Raw genomic sequence first — 27,531 nt, forward strand, 5'->3', positions numbered from 1 at the left:
TTTTTAGCATTTTCTTCAGGATGGCTGACTTTTTATAGTTTTGAAACTATTTGCATGTTTTATATTTGGACTACAGTATACAGTTCCTGGGTCAGGTTTTCTTTCTCTGTGGACACCATGGTGTCACATGAGGGACAAGGCTGCTTCCTTGTCTTCTAGCTTTGGATGTTGCTGTCCTGATGTCTGTAGCCAGCCTCATTTTTTTTTTTTTTAATGAGTGATTTGAACTTTCTGTTGAGTCACCAGAAGAATCTTTATCTTTGAAATGTGGTAGCATTAGTAGGATATGTTGGTGTAAGTTGGTCTATTCCTTTAGCAATTAATTCATTCAGTGAATATTTATTGGGGGCTCCTAGATGGTAGGCATTATTTTAAACATTGAGGACACTGAGGTAAACAAAAAGGACAAAAATCCCTGTACCCCTACCTCATGGAACTTACATTCTGGTGAAAAACTTAAAAGAAAAAAAAACTGTATACATTTCTTAGAACATAGTATGTCCTTTCAATCTATAAATTAAAATTTTTCACTTTTAGAAAGTTTTCTTTTTTTTTTTTTGAGGAAGATTAGCCCTGAGCTAACATCTGCTGCCAATCCTCCTCTTTTCGCTGAGGAAGACTGGCCCTGAGCTAACATCCGTGCCCATCTTCCTCTACTTTATATGTGGGACGCCTGCCACAGCATGGCTTGCCAAGTGGTGCCATGTCCGCACCCGGGATCCGAACCGGCAAACCCAGGGCTGCTGAGATGCGGAACGTGGGAACTTAACCGCTGTGCTGCCGAGCTGGCCCCTATCTTCCGTGTTCTTAGCTGAATTTTCCCGAGTGTTTTGCTGCCTTGCTGAGTCCCTCATTTCTGTGATGGTTTTATTTTTCTCTTTCACTTCTTTCCTGAGCCCTGGCAGCTTATATTTCTCCTCTTTCCTTTGTCTTAGAATTTTTTTCTTGTGTACTTGTAACTTTTCTTTGAATTATTGCTTATGGGTGATTTTTAAAATTTAAGTTATTGAGTTTATGGGAAAATCTTTGGTCAAAATTTGTATCTCTCCAAGGCAAAGTCTTTCTCAAGTGTTTGCAGGGAGTCTCTCTCTGGTTCATTGGAAGCTCTGAACAACACACAGGGTTCTGTGTGTATTTGTGTGTGTGTGGTTTGGCCTTTCCTATGTCAGACACAGACTGCGGAGCCACTAACCCCTCACAGACTTTCCTTCATTCTGTAACGTTGTTGCAATGTCCTATGTCTATGCATTTTTTCATTCAGCACCCATCTCCCCTGTCACTCCCTGGTGTTATATGGGACTCAGGAAGACTCCTCTTCTGAAGCCAGACCTGTGTGTGTGTGACATCTGTTAACACTTAAGCATATTATCTTACCACGGTAATACATATTTACTCTTTTGTTACACTATAAGAACGTGTAACAAAAAAAGTAAATAATTCTGGCATGGTTCATGTTTGTTGAATGAATCAATGAGTGACAGAGCCTTCCGTGTCATAACAAAAGAGAAAATGGGGGTGTGGGATAGGAGGGGAAGACAGAGAAGTGAGAGCAAAGCACCAAAGCCAACTTCTGCTGACCTCGCAGCTTTGCCCAGACTGGTGGGCACTGTACTCTCACCCCAGGGATTCCTAAGGGATGCTCTCGCTGCTGCCAGTGCCCAGGCCTGTGGTGATGCAAAGAAGCAGTAACCCTGGCTCTCTCTATCCTCACCCCAGGACACAGGTCAGTTTCAGGTTCCCCATTTGGTTGCAGGTTTTGAGACTAGCAGTTGGTGAGGGTCAGTGGGCATCATCCTCCATCTGGACCAGGCTGCTGAAGAGGCAGAAAGCACAAAGGTTGAGAGAGGGACTTTGATAGACTGCCTGGGTTCACATCCCAGCTCCGGCACCTTCTGGCTGTGATCTTGGGCAAGTTACCTAACCACTCTGTGCCTTAGTTTCCTTCTGCAATATGAGGATAAAAATAGTACCTCCTCCTAGGGTTGTTTGAGAATTAAATGAGTTAATGCTTGTAACCTGACAAATAATATGAAGGGATTTGCTTTTTCATTCCTATCATTCATCAGATATATGTTGAGTACTCACAGTGGGGCAGATGGAGAAGGACATGAATTGATAAATGACATTGTCTTGGCTCTTGGGCTGGTTGACCTGAGGAAGTGCTCATGTAGACGCCTTGCGCAACTGCCCTGTGAGAGTGCTGAGGCAGCGATGGGGTGGGTGGGGACAGGCTTTTCAAGGTGGGCTCCCCAGGAGAGGTGGCACTTGAGCCAAGTTTTGGAGGATGAGCAGGCATCAAGAGCAGCTCCAGAATATGGCAAGGGCTTTAGGTAGAGCTCTAGTTGGACCAGGGACCTTAGGAGATGCTTCAGAAGCTGTGTTTGAATGGATCTTTTACTTAGACTATATGTTTAAATTGGGAGCCTCAAGGGTAAAGGGCACCGATTGAGGGCATGTCAATGGGCAAAGCCCTTCGCTTTGCACTACCATGAGAAACAGTCCAGCAGAGAGGGGACATAAGGGCATCCCAGGAGAAGGGAAGTGCCTGGGCATGCATGGAAGCATGAGAAGGCATGGCACCTTCAGGGAACCCACCATCCAGTATCTCTCAAGAGTGCCTAGGGGCCAGGGTCTCATGAAGAGGGGCTCTCGAGCCTGGCCATGAACCTGGGCCACCAGAGGTGGAAGGGCTAACAGGTTGGAGATGAACAGACCATATGACCACTTGGTAGAGACTCCAAACACTTTCCCCCTCTGCCCACCCCTCCCCTTTCTGAGAACACTGACCTATCTCACTTCCCGGCCCCATTCCTGCTGCTGGCCACAGCTGATCGCACGCAGAGACTGAGTGAGTTGATAACAGGTGCAGGATCTCTAAGTACATGTAGATGTTGGATCAAAGCTGCCATCTGGGCAGAAGTTGTATGAAGAGAGAAGGCAATACAACAAGCAGGGAGGAAGAGAGAGAGGGAACAGGAGACGGGGAGAGAGAGAGAGAGCGAGAGCCTCTAGGTCATAGTCTAGCCCATCCTGGACCTGGCTCATTTCCTTCCCATGAGTTCTGCAAGAAACTCATGGTTCTTTAAAATCAATCTCTCTTTACTTTGGCTGGCTCAAATGGCTTCTGTTTCTTGCAGCCAAGTGGTATGGTGAGTTAATTTCTTGAAGTCTCCATTTCTTTATTTTTTATTTTTATTTATTTATTTATTTTAAAGATTGGCCCTGAGCTAACAACTGTTGCCAGTCTTTTTTTTTCCTGCTTTTTCTCCCCCTATCCTCCCAGTACATAGTTGTATATTTCAGTTGTGGGTCCTTCTAGTTGTGGCATGTGGGACGCTACCTCAACGCGGCCTGATGAGCAGCGCCATGTCTGCGCCCGGGACTCGAACCAGCGAAACCCCGAGCTGCTGAAGCAGAGCACGTGAACTTAACCACTTGGCCATAGGGCCGGCCCCTCGAAGTCTCCATTTCTGAGCCCACCAAATGACATTGTTGGACTAGATGCCACCTAATACATTTTTTGGCTCCGTGATTCTTATTTTTCTTACTTTTTGCCGCTCTTAGCATGGCACCTTGCATACCATAGACGTCTGGTAAATATCTATCAATATAATTTTCAATGTGTATTCAATTTGTATTATGACAGGGTAACATTTCACACAAAGAGATTAGTATTTCAATACTTCCAAAAATGAAAAGGAAGCTTTGATGGAATGTGACCTTGGGCTTAAGGAAACTTGAATGGATTCCTACAAAAATTATATGAAATCTCCCATCTAATTTGGAACACAGTTCAGTTACCAAATTCTGTTTATAAACACTTTGTTTAGAGGGATGGCTGCCCAGACAGTTTAGCCTTAAAGCCCTCTACCAAATAAATACTTTTGGTGAAAAGAGACGTATTTGCTGGAAACGAATGATTCTAGACTATATACTTGGAATCCTTTGCTCTCCTTTTTTCCCCTCTTACCAGCTCTGTCTATGCTTTAACTGGGAGGAGGGAAATCTAGTAAGATAGGTCTCCGGTCTGGGGCCCGAGACTTGCGCACTGGAGCCTACTTAGGTACCAGTTGGACGTGAGCTTTAATCTACCCTCCCATCTCCAAGGATGAAGCCAGATACTGTCCCATATAAATATTTTAGATGCTATGGAAATTTCTTAGTGGTGGATAAAGTGGATTCCTCTAATCAAGATAGTCCTTCCTCATAAAAGATAAACTTGTGGAGTTCAGTGACAAAATTTTTCTTACTCAAATTTCCCTAGGTCTCTCCATTTTATGAGAGAAAATGTCGTCACGTTAATAGCCATAAATCTAAGTTTCACCTGCTCCCTCAGACTATAGTCATTGGAAAATACCTCTGCGCTGTTTTGGGAAGTGAGGTGTCCGTGTGGTGAGGGAGAGTTCCCAGCGGCATCCCTCCCAAGCTCATGAACAGTTCAAGGGACTCCAGACTTGTGTCCCCCAATACCCCGGTCATGTCAGCCAGGGTCACTTTATCCTAAGTTCTTTTTTTTTTTTGTATTAAGGACTTGTTTTTTGTGTTTCTTTTTTCCCCCCAGCTTTATTGAGATATAATTCACATATAACATTATGTAAGTTTAAGGAGTACAGTGTGATGATTTGATATACATATGTATTGCAAAATAATTACCCCAATAAGGTTAGTTAACATAGCCATCACCTAACATAGTTATGTTTTTTTCATCCTGTCAAGTTTTTTAACAGCTGGCTACTGTTAGAATAAACTACCCCAAACCTTCGTGGCTTAAAATGACAACCATCTATTTACTTTGTGCTTTCATAGGTTGGCTATTTGGGTAAACCCCGCTGGGCTTCCTCCTGCAGCGGTGGTCAGCTCTGGGTCGGGTAGGGAGTTTTGCTGATCTCGGTTGGGTGTCCCACATGTCTGGGGCCTTGGCTCCAAGCCGTGTGTTCTTTCCTCCTCCAGCAGGCTAGCTCAGGCTTATTCACATGGCAGAGCCATGTTCCAGGAGAAAGAGCAGAAGAGTGCAAGGCTTCTTGAGGCCCAGGCTCTGAAAAGGCACAGTATGACTTAATGCCACATTCTATTGGCCAAAGCAAGTTACGACGTCAACCCAGATTCTCGGTGAGGAAGTGGACTCCATCTCTTTGTGGGAGGAGCTGTGAGCTGTAGGCAGGGAAGGCAATAATGTGACCATTTTCGCAATCCATCCACATTTTCTGGGTAATGTCAACATACTAAGGCCTTGAAATAAAGGAGCTGAGTGCTGGAGTGTCGGTCCCTTAAGTGTTACTTAGTGGCAAGTCCCTAAACCATGACTGCTTGGGCACCAGAGTACCCCTGAGGTCTATGAAGCAGTCCTTCAAGTTGTAACTTACAGCCTCTTCCATCCTCCCAGGACTCCCCCACCCCCACCAGAAGTGTCCAGGGGCCCAGGTTAGGGGCAGAGTTGAGTGACAATCTCACTTCTCTTCTGTCAACTAAAGCTTTGATCCCGGACCAAATTTGGTTTCTTCTTTCCTTAGAAGGCACATTATCTCCCAGGTGGGCCTTTCTTCACCTCTCAGCCAAACACTTGTCCAGCCAGCCCACCATGCCAGTGTGCCAGACGTGTCCAGATGCATTCCGGTCGTGGAGGCTTCCTTCTTTCTCTGTAACTCATTAGATCTTCCTTTGTAGATTCTCACCTTGTGGATAGCAGAGGGGAAAAAAAGGAGTCTGACGCAATATTTTACAGTCCCAGTGGTCTCCTTAGGTGAAAACTCTCTCCGAGTTCTTCCTTCCTTCCCAGCTGTCTCCAAGATGGACCTTTGGGGATGATTCTGTCTTACCTTCTCTTGTGGTGGCATGTGAGGATGGTGTCTCCGGGTCCCCCTGGGCCCCCCTGCAGAGGGCCTGCGTGGGACCATCCCTTGAAAGCAGAATGCTGAGGGGTGATGGCCTCGTTCCTGAGCGTTTGCCTGGCATCTGCTGCCAAGGCCTAAAGCATTGTACCTCATGGTCTGGGTGCTCCATGCTCCTTCAGAGCTCTGCAGTGCGTCCCAACCTCCACGACCTTAGTTCCGCCCTCACCAGTGCTCCCTCTGAGCCTCTGTCCTGCCCTCCTGCCAGCCCCTGAGCTAACCCCCAGGGTCAACTTGCCCCTCTCCATGTTGGCTCTTAGACCAGGTGACTTGTGTGTTCTGGGTCACACCCCTCAGCCCACTCCTCATCCCAGCATAGCTGTGGTGGGCAGCTCCATGCACGAGGACTTGTCCCATGTCAAGTGCCAATGGCGGTGGCTCCTGCTCGTCTGTCTCAGATGTTCCCTTGAGGCCAAAGATGTCCACACAGCCAGGATGTAAGAGGAGGTAAGCTCTCTAAGAGCACTCCTCACCCAGTGGGGGATGCGAGTCAGCAGATAGCTGCCCCAGCCCCCCAACCCACAGACCGGACAATTCTGAGGCGCATTCTACACAGTTCCTCAGATGGTCCCGAGAGGAACGGGTGCCGGTTCCACACCCTTTACTAGCTTCTCCGCCCCTGTCTCACTCTCCTGCTTTCTGGGATCAACTCCTAAGTAAACGACCTGTTCCCAAGTCCTTGTCTCAGGTTCTGCGTTTGAGGGAACTCAAACTAAGGCCCTCTGGAAGGTCTGAGGCTCCCAGTTTTGCTTTCTTTGGAGGCCTCTAGTCCTCTGGCACAGGTGGGAACTTCTGCATCATGTCTATACCATGCAGGAATTGAGTGACCCCAGAAAGCTAGACCCAGGCCCTCCCTCTGTGTAACTTGGAGGTCCACTAAGTTGACTATAACGAGGCTGCTCTGTCCCCTAGGCCAGTGCCTGAGAACAAGGAGGAAGGAGGTGGGCAGCCAGTATGGCCACCTCCTCTGCTCTAACCCCAGACTCCCCTTAACCCATCAACATACCTCCTCACTCTGGTAGACGTTCAAACAGGGGAAAGGAGGCATTTCTGACTGTCTGTGTCCCCTGCTTCTTCCTCCCTCCTCCCAGAATCCACTGGGAACAGAAGAGTGGGCTTTGGGCCTCCCACTTCTCCTCTGCGTGGCCTGCTTCTCCTCAGGCATAAAGTAGAACTCTGATCGAGTGGCAAAGGCTGCCCCTTGAGATGTTAGAGGGCAGCATAAAGGAATTTGGAGAATCATTTTCTCTCTGGCCATGCTTGACATTCCTGCCACTGTTTTGCTAAAGAGAAAGGGGAAGTCAGCTTTGAGACTCTGAGCTCATGAGTGATGTGCTTGCTCCGGAAACTTGTGCTGTCCCCATATGGTAGCCACTAGCTACATGTGGCTTGAGCGATTGAAATGTCACTAGTGGAACTGAATTTTAAGTGTATATAATCTTAATTAATTAAAACATAAATTTAAAAACTGATACTCAATTCAGTTATTGGGAAACTTTTAGGCATGTTGGGAAAAACGGGTATGTGAATCTACTTTTTCAAGCAGAAATTTTATAAAACCTGAATACAGATCAAGTATTTTTGATGAAAATTTAACATCCAAATTGAGATGTGCTGAAGTATAAATACACAGAGTCTTAGTAGAAAAATAGAATGTAAAATATCCCCTGAATAATTTCTTTATATTTTTTACACATTGAAATGGTAATATTTTGGATATTTTAGTTTAAATAAACTATATTATTAAAATTAATTTCACTTGTTTGTTTTAATATGGCTAGAAAATTTTCAATCGCACCTGTGGTTTGCATTGTAGATGGTTCTAGGCAATATTTATCTGCTGCTTCCCTGGGGCCATGTGCCTCCGGCTTCAGTCTTCGGGGGTGGAACCTTGCAAGAAAATGTGGTTTAAGGGTGGGCTTCAATGTACTAGTTTAATATTTGTAAAATATTATCCCTGTTACAGAAGTATTGTCCCTATACTACCTTGAAGGAAAAAGGCCTATTCTTTTCTCTCCTGTGCCTTCTGTATGGGGAAATTGATGAAAAAAAAACCAATGTTTTCTGGTGTCTTGAACTAATCTGTCAAACAATTTATTCACCAAGATGGAGAATGTAAGTGAAGAAGAACAGATTTTGTTTTAAACAGGTCTGGGCTCCTGGTAGCCTAATTTGGACAATGTAAGCCTGCCCCTGGCCCCAGCTGATTGGTCAGAGGATGGTCACCTGACCCAAGCTGGGCCAATGAGCTGCTCTCCTGGGAGACTGGAGGAGAGACCGAGGGATTCTAACTCTGCCTGGCCGCTTTCTTCAACAGAGACGCTCCAAGGCCCAGTGATGGAAGCCGTGGCCACCCTTTGTCACGTGTCTGGGATGCAGGGAAGGCCAGCCTGCGATGAAAGAGAAGAGCTGGCCCCTCAGAGAAGACTTCCTGGGTTACTGGAAACCCTCTGGGCTCTGGATTTGCCTCTTACAGAGCTCTCCCCGGAGTTCTGACCCTGAGGTTGTCGAGAAACCCCCATGTCCTCATAACACACTCCCCGGAGGGGGTTCATGTTACCTGCAAAGGAAAGAAGCTTAACTAATACAGAGTAGCGGTTGGGGGGAGTGGTGAGGGAGGTGGGGAGTGTGGGGGGAAATTAATGAGAGACCTTTCTGTTTATGGCTCAAGGGGAAAGAACCAGAAGATAATTTTTTTTTTTTTTTCTATAGAAAAAGCTGATCAGTGGTCTCCTTGTTCCGGAGCAGCTGACACAGTTTTCAGCACCACCCTACAGCTGCTTTTTGGGTTCAAAAGACTTTTGTGGCTGGCCTGGGAAGCAGATCACCATTTGTAACATTGTTTCTAAGGGAGACACATTCCAAGATCCAAACAATGAATTTATAAAGAATGTTTGGCTTCCAGGAGGGATGAGCAGATCCGGCTGTACCCTGGGGGTTGGCTACCCATTAAGGCTTAGGCCCCTTCCCTCTTGGCGTGGAGACCGACTCTGCAGGGCTGGTATATAAATGCGGGGGAAGAATTCTGATAAGAGGGAAGGAACAGCTAAGGAGTCCCCCAGCTGGGGTGCTCTGCGGCTTCCTGTGCACTGAGAGCCCCTGGAGGTCCAGGGATAGATAAGAGGGGGAGGTTAAGAGGTGGACAAAGAAACTTGGCCTCCTTCACATTGCTGTCACGTCTGCCAGCCCGCGAAGTCGAAGGGGCCTCGCTTAGCCCCTGCTCAGCTCAAACCGTTTTTGGAATAAGCCGGAGTGTTAGAAAAAAAAATCCTACATCCTTTGCCTGGGGAATCTGGGGCGCTCCAAGCGGGCTCCTCGGGGCAGCGTGACCGTTCCCTTGGAGTGGCTGTCAAAGCGCGGGGCGAGCCGAGGGGCTTGGGCCAAGGCGCTGTCCTTCTTGGAAAGGGCAGCGGCGAATGGGGTGAAGGGAGCCAGCTCATCCTCCCTACCCCCGCACTCCTACCCCCTCCCCGCTCCCCCAGCCCGGAAGAGGCGCTGGCAGCCGGCGCCCCGACTCGCAGGCAGAGAAGGAGGGAACGCGCAGCCACAGCATTGTCTGGGAGGGAGGGGAGAAGCTCCGCCCCCCCAGAGAGGAGGGCAGGGGAGGCGAGGGGAGGGGAGAAGGGGAGGGAGGGCGGGAGAGGAGGGGAGGAAGAAAGGCGAGGGAAGAGGGGTGTGGGGAGAGATGGAGAGCTAGAGAAAGAGGGGCAGGGAGGACGGTCAGATCGGACACAGGCAGATAAAGGCAGAAGGGCGGGCGAGTGGGCGAGGAGGGGCGGAGAGGGAGCGAGGAGGGCGGGGCGCCCGGCCCCCAATCGCGCGGCCGTCGCCTCCCAGCCCGGCTGGATTTGAGCCCGGCCCGCCGATCGCTGACCCAGGAGCCAGCTGGAACAGCCCCCCGGCCGCGGCACCCCCCACTTTCCAACTCCACGGTCCCCGAGGCGCGAGCGAGATGCAGCCGGCTCCGGACACAGGCAAGGCTCGGGGCGCGGGGTGCTGGGCACGGGGTACCGGGCGCGCGATGCAGGGCGCAAGGTGCCGGGCACCCGGCGGTCCTCTGACCCTTGCCTTCCTCCCGCCTCGTTGAAAGTTTTCTGGCTGTGTCTCTTGTCCCGTCCAGGTCAGCCCCTTGGACCTCGCCCGTCCCGGGTCTCCCTCCTCCTTCACCCTCGCGGGGTTCCCGGGCGTGCGGACTCCCCACGCGCGGAGAGGAACCCCAGCTCGCCCGCCTTCCGGCGGGAGAAAGTTGTCGCTCCAAGCTGGTCCTCCCCCTTCGACTCCTAGAGGGTCCTTCCTTCTCTCCGTGCGAAGGGCGGCGCCAGGAAGGCTCCCCGACCCCATCCCCGGGGTCCCCGGGACTTCCTAGCGAGGTGGGGCGTGGCGGCAGGTGCAGGGATGACAAACCCCTACGGCCCTGGGGGGTGGCCGACCCTAGTCAGGTCCACTTCTTCCCCGCCCAACGGACGCCACCCCGGAGGCAGGTTCCAGCTCCTTCTGCCTTCAGACGGGCGCAGGGTGCAAGGGGGCCTTCGGGCCTCGGGGCACTTCCCCTTTGCGGTCTCCCAGCCCGCCTCCGGAGCTGCTGCCTGAGGTCGCTGGGGACCTCGGCTTTGCATCGTCTCTCGCCTGAGAGAGGCAGGTGCCTTGGGCAGACCTCGGCCACTTCTGCATTTGCAGCGCCGGCCTTGCACTCAGCTGCTAAGCGAGGAGAGCCCTGGGGACAGCAGAGGGGCTCAACGGCTTGGCAGGGAGAGGAGGGCTCCGCGTTACCCTGGAGCGCTTTGTGGCTCCCGGGCTGTTCACAGCGCGTCGGTCCCTCAGCGACAGGAGCCCAGCACAAGGCATCTAAACGCTGCGATGCACTTTATTCCCAGGTGTCAGCCCCTGGGTCCCTAAAACGTGTTCTCCCAGATGACAGGCTGTCTCTAGAGCTGGTCAGGTTTATAGTGAATAGCTTACATGAGATGAATGAACATTTGAACCAATGAGCTGACAAATAACAATTTATCCTGGAGCGGAACTCGGTTCCTGCCACGGTTGATCTTGGTACAATGGGAGGAAAGAATTAGAAACAATGATTCTTTTAAACAGCTGCGAGACAGAGCCAGGGGCCTCCTTTCCAAAGCATCTGGCGAGGAATCTGGGGTTGGATTTATTTTACTCATCAATTCATATTTACTTGGAACTTTTTCTGTCGGTAGTCTGAAGAATTAAAGAAACTTCTCATGGCTAGGATATATTGGGTTGTTTCAGGAGAGTTCTTTTTTTTAAACTTGTGTCCTAATGCAGTGTCCCGGGGACTAAGTGTGGAGTTAGCCTGGGAGGTGCCCATTTGGGATCAGAAACCCTGTAGTGAGGCCATGAGTGTGGGCGCCAGCTGTGTTTTCTCATCTGGATGGGTCAGCGTGATGCCTGGAAGCTCTGGCAGTCCCATGGGCCTCAGGGGTTAGAAGAGGACCTCAGATGATGGCTGAGCTCAGAAAGGTGGTGTAGTTTTGCCAAGAGGATAGTTCTTACCCTGGGAGAAGGAGACACCTGGGGATCTGGGCTGGTACAGGTTGGGATTCCCTGTGCTGGAGGGGCTGGAAGGTGAGTTCCGCTCCTCCCTCAGAAGATGGGAGAGCAGAGATGGAATATTTGGGAGACAGGATAATATTTGGGGTGTAGCCTAGACATGTCTCATGCTCTTCTGCCCGCCTTTTTATGCTGGTGAAATCTGATTAGAAAGATGGTGGATACCTTTGGGGAACCTGGCTGAGAGGAGGCCAGGGGGTCTGGGGCCCCCAGTTGTGCCCTCCTTGAGGGGAAGGTGGGGACTGTGCCCTCTGCACCTGGCTGAGTGGGCCAGAGTGTATGTAAGAGCTGTGCCTGCTGTACCTCCAGCCAGCAGCATCCTCACCTTCCTCAGGGTGGTCCCACTCTGCCCCTGGGGCTCCAGAGTCCGCCTCTCTACATCTCTGCATGGCTTCTGTTTGGGGGTTCAGGGCCTCTCTCCAGTTTGTGTTATCTCAGGAATCGGTCGAGGATGGTAGACCACCCTACATCTTGTGTTCAACCCCTCAGATCACCTGCTCACTCTTGGATGCGCTGGCCTACCTGGGACCTCTCAGTCACACACTGGTGTGCTTTGATTTCTTGGTCTATTTCCTCGTGTCCCGGAGCCAAACTTTGTGTCTGCCTTCTCTGCGTGAGCTGCTTAGGAATGACCAAGAGAGTTGGCTGGAGATGTGCCGAGGACCGCACATCCTGGCACCTCTGCTGGAGTGCCAGGGCTGGACTGCAGGGCTTGCCAGAAAGGGGTCCTGTCACCAAAGCACCAAAGAACCTTGGCCTGACAATTGCATTCAGTCCTCTCCAGGATAGTTTGGCAGGAAGTGTCCTCAATGACTGGGAGGTGGGAGTGCAGAGGAGGGACCAGACTGCTAGTGAATCCCGCTGAGAGGCTGGGAGACAGACTGGGTGATCCAGGAGCAGTCCTGGGACGTGCCGGCGTCTCCCTGTCCTCTCCCGCAGAGTGGGCAACTGGGCAGGGCTCAGCAGTGTGCTTGGAGTGGAACAAGACGGCCAGTCTCAGCCCTGAAGCCGTGCTTGTCGAGAGCTGCTACAGCTGGTTTATAAAACTAGGACAGCAGTCCGCCTGCGCCTCCCGTCCTTCCCACCGCTCCTCACAGTATGCTCCACTTATTTACCCCAATAACACACTGTCCTATTTTGACACCTCCCTGCCTCTCCAGAAGAATTTTAAGTAAGTCCTTAAGGCCAGGGAAGCTCCCCGAGGCCCAGGATTGCTGGTTTCATTTATGGGTTCCCATGGAGGACATGGCTGTGGGAGAGTGGGAGGTAGGGGACAGGGCAGGAGGCACAGGGGAAGCAGGGCACAGTAAACAAGCACAGCCTCCAGACTCAGCTGGCTGGGCGGCCAGGGGGTCATTTTTGACCATCCCTGGATGGCAGACTGGAGCCTGTAATCACAGGTTGATGCGGCTGCTTGGGATGACAGCTTGAGGCCGCAGAACTCCTGCCCACGGCAGTTGTGGCCAAGCAGAGAGGGAAACCTCTCACAGAAGGGCTTGGGGCAGGACACTTGGCTAATTCCCGTGGGACGAGCAAAGTGACTTAAAAGGGCTTTTTCATTCCTTCTATTGAAAAAAAGTGGCGAAAAGATGCCTTGTGCTTTCCTTGGACATGTCAACCCAGAGTGATTTGGCAAAGTGGTTTACCTGTGTGGCACTTTACCCATAGTTGGCACTCAGTTAAGTGTTCGATTAACTGCTTGCTTCTATAACAGTAATGAAAAGAGTATTGGATTTGGAGTTTGAATGGCAACCTAACATTTTCTAGCTGTGTGATATTGGGCAATGAAATAGATGCTGGTAGCATCCTTCCTATGTTTCCTTGGCCTCAACCAATGACTGATGAGAGAAGGTACGTAAATACTCCAGCTCCCTCACTTCTCCGTTGGGGTGACTTTGGGACATGGTCTATGCTGTCTCTCAGAGTTGTCTAGGTAGGACTGAATCCGAATTACTCCTCCTTTTGTTGGCTGCCTTCCCTTCCCTGTTTCACTTTCCCACTCTCCTTCTACTTGCACTTGAACTCTTGTCTTAGGGTCAACTTCTGGGGGGAGGCTAACCTAAGACAGGCTTTACTATGTAGGTAAAAAGTCACTTAAAGTCTCTGGGACTCAGTTTCCCCAACTAGAAGATGGAAATGATAACTGTCTCACAGTGATACTGTGATATGTGCTCAGATGGGGGCCTGGCACAGGGCAAGCATTCAGGCCAACATTTGCAAGCTCATTGATTAATATAGAAGGGGCTATGATGGGTTTGGGAGTGAGTATTACGATGGACCATGGAGAATTATAATGCTTTGGAGAGAGAGGCCGTCCTTGGGTTAGGTGAAGACACTAAGGTCACCTGCTCATGGTTTTCACATTTAGATTGTGACCAGTGATGTGCTGATAAAAGTTTGACAACTGGCTCTTCAGGGGGAAAAAAAGCGCTGCTTTGTGGTGTTTGCTGATTTCTGTAGTGTAAATATTCCCACCCTGGCTGACTGCAGGCTGCCAACATGGCGTCTCTGAACACTGAGCTGGGAAGAGACATGCACCGTCAGCCTTTGAGAGCCAGTAGGAGCAGCTCCAGCACACACACTCTTGTTGTGACTGGGCTGGGATGTGACCTCAGTGATCCTCATTTCCCATTTTGTCCACAGGGTGAGGATGATAGGAATTGTGCTAGGTGTCCAAAATCTGAGGCATGTTCAAACTCTGTCCTTGAACAATCAGCTGAATCACCGTGTGTGGACTCTTCTGCAGTTCATTTAAAGATTATTGAAATGTTTATGCATGAATCCTTTTGGGCCTCAGTTTCCCCATCTCCAAGGCAAGGGATTAGATGATTCCACAGGTCCCTTCTAGCCCTTGGTCTCTTTAGGAAGAGTCCGTTGCATTCTCCTGTCCACACAAAAACAAAACTTTAACATGAGAAAACCTTTCATGTGCCCGCAATCACATTGCCCTCCGTGGGGCACCCAGCACTGGGCCATCCTAGAGTTTGGCTATTGTCTTTCCTGCTGGCACAAGGGAATTTGGTAGACATTGACCCAGTAAAATTCTACCTTCTTTGTGTACCAGTCACACTTCATGACACAGCCATAGTGTGTCCCCAGAGGGAGCCTGGGGAATGTGGAGGGAGGAGCTGGTTGCTTACGGAAAGGACGTTCTCTGTCTTCCCGAACCCCTATGCAATGTCATAGACACCTATGGAGTCCAAGAAAAGTCCACATGAAGAAAGACACTTTTATATGACAAAATTCAACATCTCTGGTGGGGTTTTACCCATAATGCTCTGTTGACAATCCTCCTGAGGGAGTTTCTGACTCAGCAATTCCACCTGTAGGAATTCTTTTTTTTTTTTTACAGGGGACGTTTCACCCTAGGCTAACATCTGCCAATCTTCCTCCATTTTTTTCCTTCCTTTTCTCCCCACCGCCAAACCCCCGTACATAGTTGTGTATAGTTGTAAGTCCTTCTGTTTCTTCTTTGTGAGCCCCTGCCACAGCACGGCTACTGACAGACAAGTGGTGTGATTCCACGCCTGGGAACTGAACCCGGGCTGCCAAAACAGAGCACAGAGAACTTTACCATGAGGGCTGGCTCAAGGAATTCTTATCCTAAGGATATAATTGGACAAGTACTGAAAAATATGTGCATGAGGATGTCCCTTACAGCATTATTTATAAAAACAACAACAAAAATGGAGACTAGATGCCCAACAATAGTAAACTTTTTAATTATGTTATACTATACATTGGAAAGCCATGTAGCTACAAAAAATACAAGATATAGATGTGTATCTATTAACATAGAAAAATATGATATATTTCTGAAAAGCAGGTTACCAAACAGTGTGCTATTTTTGTAAAATATATCATATCGTTCATTTATATTTGCCTCTGGAAGGAAGGATGGCAAAATGTTAATAGTGATTATCTGAATGGTGGGATTTGGGGAGATTTTGATCTTAATCTTTTTTCATATTAAATATTTTTTATGTTTAATTATGGTAAAATATACATAACGTAAAATTTACCCTTTTGACCATTTTGAAGTGTACAATCCAGTGGTTGTCTTAGTCTGTTTGGCCTGCTATAACAAAATGCCACAGACCAGTGGCTTATCAACAGCAGAAATTGATTTCTCATGGTTCTGGAGGCTGGAAGTCAGAGCCCAGGGCGTCAGCCTGGTCAGGTGAGGGTCCTCTTCCAGACTGGAGACTTTTCGTTATATCCTCACGTGGTGGAAGGGGCTGGGGAGCTCCCTGGGGTCTCTATTTTAAGGGCACTCATCCCATTCATGGGGGCTCTACCCTCTTGACCTAGTCACCTCCCAAAGTCTCCTCCTCCAAATATCACATGGGGGGTTAGGATTTCAACATAGGAATTTTGAGAGATTCACAATTATATGACATTAAGTACATTTGCAATGTTGTATGACCATCGTCACTATCCATTTCCAGAACTTTTCTGTCATCCCCAAAAGAAACTCTATACCCATTAAACACCAACTCCCCAGTCCACCCCCAGTGGCCCCTGGTAACCTCCACTCTACTTACTGTCTGTGAATTGGCCTTTTCTAGGTAATTCATAAAAAAAAAGTGGAATCCCTCAATTATTGTCCTTTCGCAGATCTTAATCTTTTTGCTTATTTATAATTTTAAGATTAAAAAAAAAAGTCTGTTTTACTTGTGTAATAAAAAGGAAAGGAAAGAGAAAGCCCTAAAAGAGAGTTGTGGTATTTGGTCTCTGGTGGTTTCATTTCAGGTGGGGCCACAAGGTCCTGGCCGTCCTTCTTGCCCCTGCTGCCGTCACCTGGGGTGGGGGTCAGGATCTCACCGTCCATCTCTGCCTGGCAGGACAAAGGCAGGTGGCCAAGGGTTGAGGAGTACAGCCCTGCCTGCCTCAGAGCTGGTCACAGTTGTGGCTTGCTGGTCGCTGGCCGCTGGGCCTCAGGCCCCAGACCGTCTGCTGAGAATTGTCTCATCTCAGGGTTTTCTGTGTGTGGTGGCGGAATTGAGAGGGCGCACTTGGGGTTCACCGTGCCTCGAACCTGACAGTGTCCTGCAGTGAGTGAGGTCCACACCAGGTGGAAGTGGGTTGTTGAGTCCACCTATCTTGAAGATTGAGAACCTCAACCTTTGTGTGCTCCAGAGCATCCTTTGTGTGTTCCAGACCCTGTGGCTTGATTCAACCTGTTAACTACTCACCATGGCGGCTGTGGGGATGGCTGCCGAATGCTTTGTCCATAGGCAGGGTCACCCTGGCTGGGGCGTGGGGAGGACTTTAGCTGGTGGGGTCCCTGAGGCCCCAAGTACTCTGGAGAGATGGCTGGCAGCCTCAGATGATTGGTGCCCCGTTCCTAAAGCCCCATCTAGGATCTTACAGTTGACCACATAGACATTTGGGGCAAGGAGTGCTCTCTCGTATGTGTGATGGGATAATCGGGGACATGATGCAGTGGGGTGAGGGCAGGGGAGGTGGTGTGCGCGCTTCAACTTCAGGTCAAGCCTGAGGTGAGAGGAGGTTGGGAAGCTTTGAGGACCCAGAATTGGGAAACCAAGTCACCTGGCTCTATTCAGGAGTCATGGGAGTGGGTCAAGTGGTTTTTCTCTGGGGTGCCTTGTTCTGTGGAAAAGGCGTTAAGTTCCTCGTTAGGTGAGCCCTCAGGAGGGCCTCCCTGGCCCTCCCACAAGTTGGTGAGAGGACGTAGATGTGAGAGGGATAGACGTGCCCACTGGGCTTTCTGGAAGTTTCTTGACCTGGTTCTGCCTATTTGCTGTCTGCCCAGTGGGAGACTGCTCTTTTGTTCCCAGACAGTTGGGGAAGTGTGAAGATTTTACAGAGATGGACATTGAAGGCCATTTTGAGAAGTTCTGTTTTTGTGGTGCTGATTTTTCTTTAGGGTTAGTCAGCAGAAGGGGGTGTCAATGTGGTTTCGTGGAAAACTTCCCCTTGGTCTCCTGGAAGTGTTCTGGAAACCCCCGGACAAGCTGTGTCTCCTGGCACTAGGAAGGGTCCAAGATGTGCTGTCTGTAGGGTATTAATGAGGTTAAAGCAGGGTGCATGTAAGATGCCCCACAATGGCTGTCCCAGGGGAGGCCTCAGCACACTCTGGACGCTTCCTTCACTCTCCCCTCCTTACTGCTTCTCAAGTGCAAGGAACCTGCCCATCTTGGGGGTGGAGGAGGCCAGTGGGTGGCAAGGAGAGGAAGCCCCAAGACCCCTGCACACAAAGCTCAGGCTCTCGGCCTACAGCACCAAAAAAGGAAGAACTGCTGGGGTTCCCTTCGGAAGGGGAAGTGACGTCAGAGATGAGTCTCAGAGAAGCCACTCGGTAAACAGGAAGTATGGCCAGAAAGAAACCTGTGCTTGTAGGAAATGGTGAACTGGAGGTGGCCCCTCCTCACCTGCCGGGAGAAGTCAGCACATCCCCACAGAGCCAGGACACTAACCAACAGCCGGGCGAGTGGGGCTCGGACATGTGAGGGATACAGGCCGTGGGCCTCCCTGTGGCCCGGGCTCCACTTACATCCTGTCATTACCGGGCTGGAGGAAAGCTTCATCGGCCCTCCCCCAGTTAGGACCTGAAACTACCCTATAAAATAGCCCTTGGTTTTGAGAAATGCAGGTCAAGGGATGCTCAGCCTTACTGCCTTATTAGGGCCAGTGTTGCCTCCACCAACTTCCTGCTGTCTCCTGGGGCCAACTCAGTCACACGGAATTTCACACTTGGTTGAATTTTAGCCCACGAGGGGGTACATGGCAGGGCCCAGTTGGCTGAAGGTGACAGAGGCGCTGCTCTAGGGAGGCGGGAGTGACCAGGCCCTTCCCTGGGGTCTGTAGATATTGGAGGGTTAGCTTTCTAACCTGGGGTCTTTGGTTTCTCTGGGCTAGAGTCTAAATTCTACACACACACACACACACACTCTCTCTCTCTCCCCACACACTCTCCCTCGCTCACCCATACTTATACATTTACACACACACACACACGCAGCTTTTTATGTCTGGAATGTTTACTTCCTTTATGCCTTTTTTGGTCCCACGCCAACACCCTGGTTCTCTGACATGAGGCTAAGGGCCTTTGGGTTTCCTTCTAAACATCCATCCAGGTCAAAAGCTTGTGGCCCCTGAGGGACCTCCCTATAAACAAGAAGTTGCTCATCCGGGCCTGTGAGGTGATTGTTTGGGTGGGTCCAGTGGTGACTTTACAGGTCACTACCTGGCCACTTGCCCGCTGGTATGGAAGTGGGAGGCAGGCCCTTCTGGCGGGAGTCCCAGGACCGTTTCCTCAGATCTTCCTCAACAGTGCTGGGGCTTCAGACCCATGTGTGAAAGGCCTGAGTGAGAAGGGCCGGGGTCCCAGTTGGCAGTGGAGAGAGCAGGGGCTTTGCAGACCAAGCTGCTTAGGGGGTGGGGTCCCAGCTTGGCCACGTGCTGCATCTCAGTTCCTCATCTGGTGGGTGGGCCAGGCAGGGGCCTGCCTCCTGGGATGGGAGCAAGGTTTCCTGTCAACAGGGGCCTTGTACCTGTCGTCAGGCTTTTTCCAGGATCAGGGAGCAGGCGGTTTGGGGGCCAGTGAGCATAAGGGATACCTCGTTCTTTAGACAGAGGATGAGATGTGACTGAGGGTCTGTGGCTCTGTGACATTGCAAGTGCCCAGGTCCCTGGACAGGGTTTCTGTCCCTGGCCCTTGCAGAGTCTGCTTTTTCTACAGCTGGTCTGTGCTGCCAGTCCCTCAGTGGCCTCCCTTCCCCAGGACTCAGCCTGCTGTGGCTGGCAGCTGAAGTCGGTCTGCACCTGCCTGTCCTGCTCAGAGTCCCTCAGATCCGGCGCTTAGTCAGGGCACCTAGAAGGAGCTCTGGGCTTCATGTCAGCTCTGTGACCTGGGACAGCTTGCCTAACCTCTGGGACCTTCTGTTTCCTCATCTGTAAAATTGTGGAAATAAAGCCTTCCCCATGCGTTCTTGTAAGGAGTAAGTAAGATAAAGTTTCTAGAGCCTTGGTACCGGCATAATAATGGCCCATCATAAGCTCTTATTTATGGTAGCTGTCTGTTATTCACATTTGTCGTTTTGTTATTAGCACAATAATAATATCATGAGTGTTCTGTTCTCAGTTTGTGGAACACCAGGTGCTAAGGCTAGTCTGCTGCTGGTTCTCTTGAGCTGAGCCCTTTCCACCTGCCTCCAGGTGCGTGCCATCCCTCCTCAGGCAGGGCGAGCCATCCTCTTTCCAGAGACCTTCCCTCCCTCTTCCCTGATGCTTAGCATTCTTTGGGGGGCCGGGAGGGACGAAGCCTTTAACCTCAGTCAGACATAAAGCTGAGCAAGTGCAGTACAGACACCCAGGACACTCGACCTTGTGTCTCCCTTGTTTCCTGAGCAGAGTGATTGGGGGCCTGGACACCCTGGGTGGGAAAGGGGAGGGAAGAAGTCCATTCGGGGAAGGGAGGATCAGTGGGTTGAACAGGACCCAACGAGGACACGGGCCTGGCCAGTGCGTGGGCCTTTTATTGAATACGGTGTGCAGGTGGAAGGCAAAGCGCAACTTGTTTCCTTCCGAGGCAGCCTGAATCTTGCCCCCGTCTGGGACACGCTCAGGTTCAAGAACAGCTTGTAATCTCTAGATCTTGGCAGGCCCCCAGGCCGCAGCTCAAGTCTCCTTCCTCGGGTGGCGCAATAGGGCTGGATTTCCTGTTTGCCAGCGACACTTCTTCCTGCCCTGTACCAGGGGGCTGAAGTGAAGAGGGGTCAGCACTATCTCCTCTGTCACTGCTTGGGAACAAAGCAGAGCCTAGGGCAGTCTTTAACACGATAGTGTGAAGCACCACGTGGGGTAACTTTCTTCTCCAACCCAGGAGCTTCACATTGTCCCCAGAGGCAGGGCCGAGCACAGAGGAGAGGTGGGGACAGGCCCCAAAAGGGGAAGCTGTGGGCCTCCAGCAAGCGTTTCCTTTGCATCTGGGGCCCGGGGCTGGTTTCCTGGCTTCTGTGGTGTGCGTGGGTTTGCACGGGTTTGCCTGACGTGCCCTTTGCATCAGCTCTGTTTGCATACACTGACCCTCTGGGATGCTCTCCACTGTTCCCTTTCCCCTTGAAATATTAGTAATGGGGTGGAGGACGCGAAAGAACCAACTCAGTCTGCTTTTAGAAAATTCTGTTCCTTCCATTCTTAAAGGCTGCTTTGAGATGCGTTTAGTGGTGTCCTCAGTCTACACAGCTCTATTCCTATCAGATTTCATGGTGGTTCTCAGCCCCGGTTGTACATTGGCCTGACCTGGAGAGGCTTTAAAAATGCCCATGCCTGGGCCCCTCCCAGAGGGCCTGATGGAATTGGTCTGAGCCTGGACATCAGGACTTTTAAATCAACTCCTCTTCCCCTCACCCACCCCTACTCCGAGAGAGTCTGAAGCGCACCCAGAATTAGAACCTCTGAGATGTCGCCTCTCAAGACCAGCCGTTCCTCTTTCCCCTTTTGGTTTCGGCTGAGGCCTTGCCAGGTACACGGCCCTCTCACCCGTCAGGGGTGGCTCTGTCAGGTTTGTCCTTCTGGGAATTCTCTCTGGAAAGCCCTCCCCTCCGTGAGTCTGTCTCTTTCTCCTAGCTGCCTTCCCTTAGAGACTGGGACTGCCTGGGTGCTGTAAATTGTCTGTTGCCCCCCAACCCCCCATCTTACCCCAGGAGCTGAGGTGGGGGTGGGGTGTGGCCTGGCTCCTGCGGTGCAACCGGGAAGACAGCTTGGGAAACAAAAAAGAAAAAACCACCACAGCGGGGGTTCTTCATCTCACTCTGGACTTTCCTGCCAGGGGTTGCCCACCTCGCTGTTCTGCATTTGCCCTGCTCCCTCTGGGGACTTTCCAGTTAACAAATAAGATGGGAGATACTTAGTCTCTAGGCTGGAACTGTCTAGGGATTGGCCAGCGTCCCGGGGAAGCCCCAAGACCAGATTAACTTCAGCATGTTCTCCCCTAACAGAAAGTGAGTGAGGGCACCAGCGCTTGGAGGGACCAAGAGCTGAGAACAGAGGAGATTCTCTTCTCTTTAGATTCCTTCTCCCACCTCCTCCAGCTTTTGGAGGATTTGATGTTTGTGCTTCTTGCAGGAAGCTGAGCTGGTGAATTTCAAGGGCCTGGACTGCCCCTCATTTATTTTTGAGGGGCCTCGCGGGGGAGGCTGGAAACACCTGTGAGTGGGGGTCTGTGAAGAGGAAGAGGAAAGGATCTTTTGTGTGACAGCTATGGAGTTTGACTGGTGCAGGGCTGGGGCGAGTCTGTCCCCATGCCTGCAGCTTAGCCTCGCACCGCACCTGGTGGTCCTGTGTGCGCAGCTGTTTCCTCCCAGCTTGAGGGTGGGAGGGAGAAAGTGACAGAGCCAGGAGCTGCTTCAAGCCCAAACATGGGGCAGGTGTACTGGACACTGTTGGTACCCACCCAGATGCCCTTTATCTGTTGTGTGTTATGAGTGTTGACAGGTCTTAGCTCCTCCGTCATCCTGAGAGTTGCTCTTGCAGGGAAACATCTGGGAGCTTGCCCTGTCCTCCCCGGAATGGCCCTCAGCCAGTGACTGAGTGGCACAGGGGTACAAAGGCTTGGCATGCCTGACTCTAGGTAGGACACCTCTCTCGAGTTACTCACACCCCGGAGCTCCCGTGGGATCAGGCTGTGGCTGGAGTCCAGCTGAACCCACGTCACGCCTTAGCTCCTTCCCCTGCAGTGTCCTGCTTCCCTTCCTCATCCTACGGGTTTCTCCTGAAAACACTTCCTCGTTAAATCACAGCACAGGAATCCTCATCTGGGGCTGTCTTTCTAGGAATCCCCTGACCTAAGACAGCAGGTTAGCTTTTCCTGGGCTGGCTGTTGAACCCACTCCGTCCCTTGGAGAAATGATGATGATGAGAATATTTGCAGAAGAGAGGCGCAGGCTGGGAGCTGGGGGTCCAGAGAGAGGAAGCTCCAGGTCCCGGAGGGGAGAGAAATACCAGACAGATGGTTTCCATGTGGTGGTGAGTGCTGTGATGAAGGACACACTGAGGAGTGAGCCCCTGTCCCCCAACACTTCCCAGGGGCAGCGGGGACAGTTGTTGGGGGGGCGGCCTGGCTAAGTTTTGGATCAGGGTCTAAGGAACATGGACTGAGGAGGAGCATGGGCACACTCTTAGGGCGTGAAGAGCAGGCCCAGAAATTTCTCTGAGGCTGGGATGTTGCCACATTCAGTGGCTTAGGAACCTTCTCTTGTCCAGGCACTCTCTTGGATCTTAGGGAAAGTTGTACCCCCAAGATGTCTTTGGAGCAGACAGGAAGTAATGGAAGTGTCTCCACGTGGGACATGGTAGGTTCCACTGACAGGCTGGATGGCATCGCCTAGGCGCTTAATACAGCTGAGGAGAACCTGGAACATTCTGAAAGGGCATGAAATTAGTGCCAGAAGAGAAGACTGACTGGTCGATGAACCCAGTGGGTCTCCCACAGGACTAAGGCCTGGGAGGTCATGCCCCGACTTGGCAAGCCCAGAATATTCACGTCTCCAGACATTTTACCAGAGTGCTTGGTAGTTAGCAGGCATTCAAGATACATTTTATCTTTTAAAGTTTTTCTAAAGAGAAGTTGTACTGATTTAGAGTTCCTGAGGGGTAAATGACCATGTTCCCAGAGGGAGTTCAATAGGTTTAAATACGTTTTAGACTTCCGAAGAGGCTCCACGTTAAAAATTGTATCAAATCTGCGCTCTCATTCATGTCCCCTTTCCCCTCTCAACCCCTTTCTCTGTGTGGGAAGCTCTAAGCTGTTTCAGTTCTGCGCCTGAGATGCTGGCTGATGTGGGAAGCTCCTCTTTCCTCCCCATCTTGGTCTCCCTTTTTCAAAGAGGTGATGACAATCACGTATGCATTCCTAAGGCACTGTGGAAGTGATGCTTGTAAATGATTCTTACAAGGCATTTTGGAGTGCAGGAGGGTACCCTAAATTCTTGATAATAATAGAGAAGGCAGAAGAGTTGCAACCAGCTAGCTGAGCGACTCCCTCTCTCTAAGTGAAGATATTGGCAGGTTCCCTTGGAGGAAGTGTCCACATCCACATTCCAGGCTCATCAGCTGCCTTCCTCTGCCCCTTCCTTGGATGAGGAACAATACTCTGTTGAAGGAATATCGGACTGAACTCTAAATTTCCGGCCCTTTGTTTGCTGTGCTGCTGTGTTTGCCTTAAAGTGTATGTAAATTTAGCTGGCTTATTTTTTTTTCCCAGCTGGCTGGAGGTAGCCAGTAATTTGTGGTGATGGTTGGAAGATTGTGAAGAGAGATGCAGAGGTTGTCTTTGAGACAGACAAAGGAGAGGTTGGGTCCTAGAATCAGTTACCTGTAATTTCGATTCAAGAGTGTGGTAGGCTATGTAGGTATTTTCCTAAGACTTCTTCCCCAAGAAATGTAAAAGTAAGAAACAAGGTGGGCAGAAGTCAGGCTGGAGACAAAGATTGGGCAACATGAGGCTTTAGGTCAGATTTATAGCAATGGCCTTGGTAAGATCACCCAACAGGTAGAGAGTGACCAAGCTTTGGAGAATTCCCACACTTGGGCCATCAGACTACTTGATTTATATCAATCTGGTAGGTAAAAAAATAGTGATGAGAGAGGTTGGACATCTTTTCATAGGTTTATTAACTATTTGTATTTATTTTTCTGTGAGTTATCTGTTCATGTCCTTGCCTAATATCCTATTGCATGTAGAATCTTTTTCTTATTGATTTATTAAAGCCTTTTACATATTAAGGACACCAGCCTTTTGTCATATGTATTGTGAATATTTTCCCCCAATTTGTCATTTGCTTTTTGACTTCAGATAGGCTAAATTTCTTTTCTAAACAGAAGTTTAAAACTTTTACACATTGGTATCAGTGTTGTCTTTTTATTTTGCCTTCTGGATTTTGCATCTTGCATAGGAAAGTTTTTCCCACTTCAAGTTTATATATATCCTACATTTCCTCCCAGCATTTTATTTTTTAATCTTTAAATTTTTAATTCATCTATGATTTCTTTTGGTGGAAGGAGTAAGGTAGTGGTTTCGCTTCCCCACCTTCCCCTTTCCAAAGGTCAGCCAATTCTCCACCAACATTGTTTTTTAAAAATTAATCTGTCTTTTCTCTGCGATTTAGAAATTTAGCCCACATTCTATGTTCCCAAATATATTTGGGTCTATTTCTCTATACTATGTTGTTTCATTGAAGTGCCCATGTTTTCTCAAGGACCACATAGTTCTAATAACTATAGAGAAGACTTAAATTCTCTAGTTGATGTTCTCAGGAGATTTAAGAGGAGATGGTACCACAATGGAATTGTCTTGAGAGCGGGACAGATTACTCTCAGATGCAAAACAAAACTACCAAATTATAGGTTATGATGGAGGCAGTGAACAAAAGAGAAAATTCAGTCAGAGTTAGAAGATGAACTGGAGACTTCTGAGGAAAATAGGGAAATGGAGATTATGAGTAAAAATCATAAGCAGCTTGGAGGATAGCTGCAGGCATGGATGGATGGATGGATGGATGGATGGATGGATAGTGCTAGAGAGAGGGGATAGAGACATTGAAGAAGAAGAACCAAGAATGGAAGGAAGAGAAGCAGTAATCAAAGAAAGAATACAATGACATTTCCCTGTTGGAGAAAGACTTGATTGTTTAGGCTGAGAAAGTCTCTGAAGACCAGGCACCACGAATCTGATTTCTGCTCCAAACAGGCCATGGAATTGGCTCTGGCTGAGGTCTCCCATGACTTTGTGTGGTAAATCAGAGGCTGCTCTGGTTTCCCTTCCTTGGGTTTCCACCACCAGCTCCTGGCTCTGCTGACCACGGCCTCCTTCCCAAGGCACCTTGTTCTCTTGGCTTCCAGGGTACCATGTTTCCGGTTTTCCCTATTCCTCTTCCAGGGACTCCTCTTCCTCTGCCCATCCTTGACCTAGTGGGGATACGGGGGCCCTGGCCCTTCAGCCCTCTCTGCTCTCTCGCTGTTGACTTCATCTGCTCTTCTGACCCCACTCCCTCAGCTCATGCCAGGCCTCTCTCACTGGAAGCTCCCATGCTTTCACTCTCCTGGGCAACAGACCTAGCTGTGCTCCTTGTCATCTGCGCTGGAGGGTTCCATGTCAGCGCTTGTAAGTGTCACCCACCACCTCTGTCACTGTTCTCTCCATCAGCCTGGATGCTGCCTTTTAACTCTACCTCAAATCTGGGAGCATCCCTTTCCAAACTTTTTTATTGATGTCTCACGACTTTTTCTTCTACCTCTTTAAGCTCTCTAGACTCTGTTCCTCCATCCCCCTTCCCCCCTTCCCCGCTCCCCCTGCCTCCGTTCTCTTCCCCAATCCTTTCTCCACAAAGCAGAGGGTAGGGTGGGGTGATCTTTTCAAACTTCAAGTCAGATCATACCTTCCCTTTATAACTCCCTTGTTTTCCTATTCCCCCTGTAAAAAATGATTACAGACTTGGTGGTTTAAAACAACAGAAACTTACTCTCCTACATTCTGGAGGCCAGAAGTCTGAACTCAGTTTCACTGGGTCAGCGGGGCTGTGCTCCCTCCAGAGGCTCTGGGAGGAATCATTTGCTTGCCTTTTCCGATTTGTGGCTCTCCATTCCTTGGATCACGACCCTTTCTCCATCTTCAGAATCTCCCACTGCCTCTCCCTTATAAGGACACTTGTGGTTACATTTATGGCCCACCCAGATAATCTAGGATAGTCTCCCCATTAAGATCCTTAATTTCTTCACATCTTCAAAGTTCCTGTTACCATATAAGGTAACATTCACAGGTTCCAGGGGTTAGGACCTAGATATCCTTGGGGCCATTATTCAGTCTACCACACCCCCATGGCACCTCAGTGCCCTCTGGATAAAGTCCAAACTCCTTGACATGGTCCAGGTCCTGTATGCGCATGACTCCATCTTGTATACCTCCAGTGTATGTGCTCCTTCTGCCTGGACCGCTCTGCGCCTCACCTTTGCCAGCTCCCTCACATCACTGGGGTCTCAGTTTAGAGGTCATTTCCCCCAGGAAGCCCCTGGGACCCCACCCAAGTCCAGATTAGGTGCTCTTACCGTGTGTCGCCGTAGCACCTGCCTTTCTTGATAAAACTGTCTGTCTGTCCCCTGGTATCTCAGACTGGACCACACACCCTTGAGGGCAGGGCTGTGTCTGTTTGAATTGCCATCAGTAAGAGCAAAACGTGGCACATGTTAGGCATGCAATAAATGTTTTTAAGTGTGTAAATTTACATATGCATAGAAGGAGTACTTTTTAAAAAACTGGGTGCTCACTAGTTATGGGTAATTGTCACTTAGAAAAAAAAAGCTTTCTCACTAGTCTGATTTTCTTTCCTTTTTCCTTTTTTTGCAGTACATATGTACTCTATTATTTCTTTTCTTCTTTTGGAAAAATAAAAAGTTTAAAATTTAGGAAGAACAACTGTGTTTTAAGGTACCACTTTTGGGTACACAGGTGGGGTATGAATTTTCCGAATGGAACTAGCCCTCCGTCCCTCTCCCCCCACTTACACCTCTTCCTTACGGGGCTTTGTATTAGTTTCCTTTGGTTGGCTGAACAAAGTGCCAAAATTTAGTGACTTAAAACAACACAGATTTATTCTGTTCCGGTTCTGTAGGTCAGAGGTCTGGCATGGTTCTCCCTGGGCTAAAATCTAGGTGTCAGCGGGTTCGTGTTCCTTTCTGGAGGCTCCAGGGGAGAACCCGTTTCCTTGTCCTGTCCAGCTTCCAGAAGCTGCCAGCGTCCCTTGGGTTGTGCCCCCTTTTCTCCGGCTTCAAAACCAACCACAGCGGGTTGAGTCCTTCTCACATCGTTATCACTGTCACACTGACTTTTCTGCCTTCCTCTTCCAATTAAAAAAAACACTGGGGTAGGGCTGGCCCCGTGGCCGAGCGGTTAAGTTTGCGCGCTCCGCTGCAGGCGGCCCAGTGTTTCGTTGGTTCGAATCCTGGACGTGGACATGACACTGCTCATCAAACCACGCTGAGGCGGCGTCCCACATGCCACAACTAGATGGACACACAACGAAGAATATACAACTATGTACCGGGGGGC

At 49.8% G+C, this 27,531-nt stretch overlaps 1 protein-coding gene across 1 annotated transcript in view; it reads left to right on the top strand.

The window, feature by feature from the left end:
- Positions 1-9,377: 9,377 nt before the first annotated feature.
- The window catches only part of RASSF2 (Ras association domain family member 2), a 43,106-nt gene continuing 24,952 nt past the window's right edge, over positions 9,378-27,531 (top strand). The window contains exon 1 of the mRNA XM_023626160.2: positions 9,378-9,862. The gene's annotated coding sequence lies outside the window, so the exon portion shown is untranslated. The remainder of the gene's footprint in view (positions 9,863-27,531) is intronic.

Source organism: Equus caballus, chromosome 22 (assembly GCF_041296265.1).
Source record: "Equus caballus isolate H_3958 breed thoroughbred chromosome 22, TB-T2T, whole genome shotgun sequence".
NCBI lineage: Eukaryota > Metazoa > Chordata > Mammalia > Perissodactyla > Equidae > Equus > Equus caballus.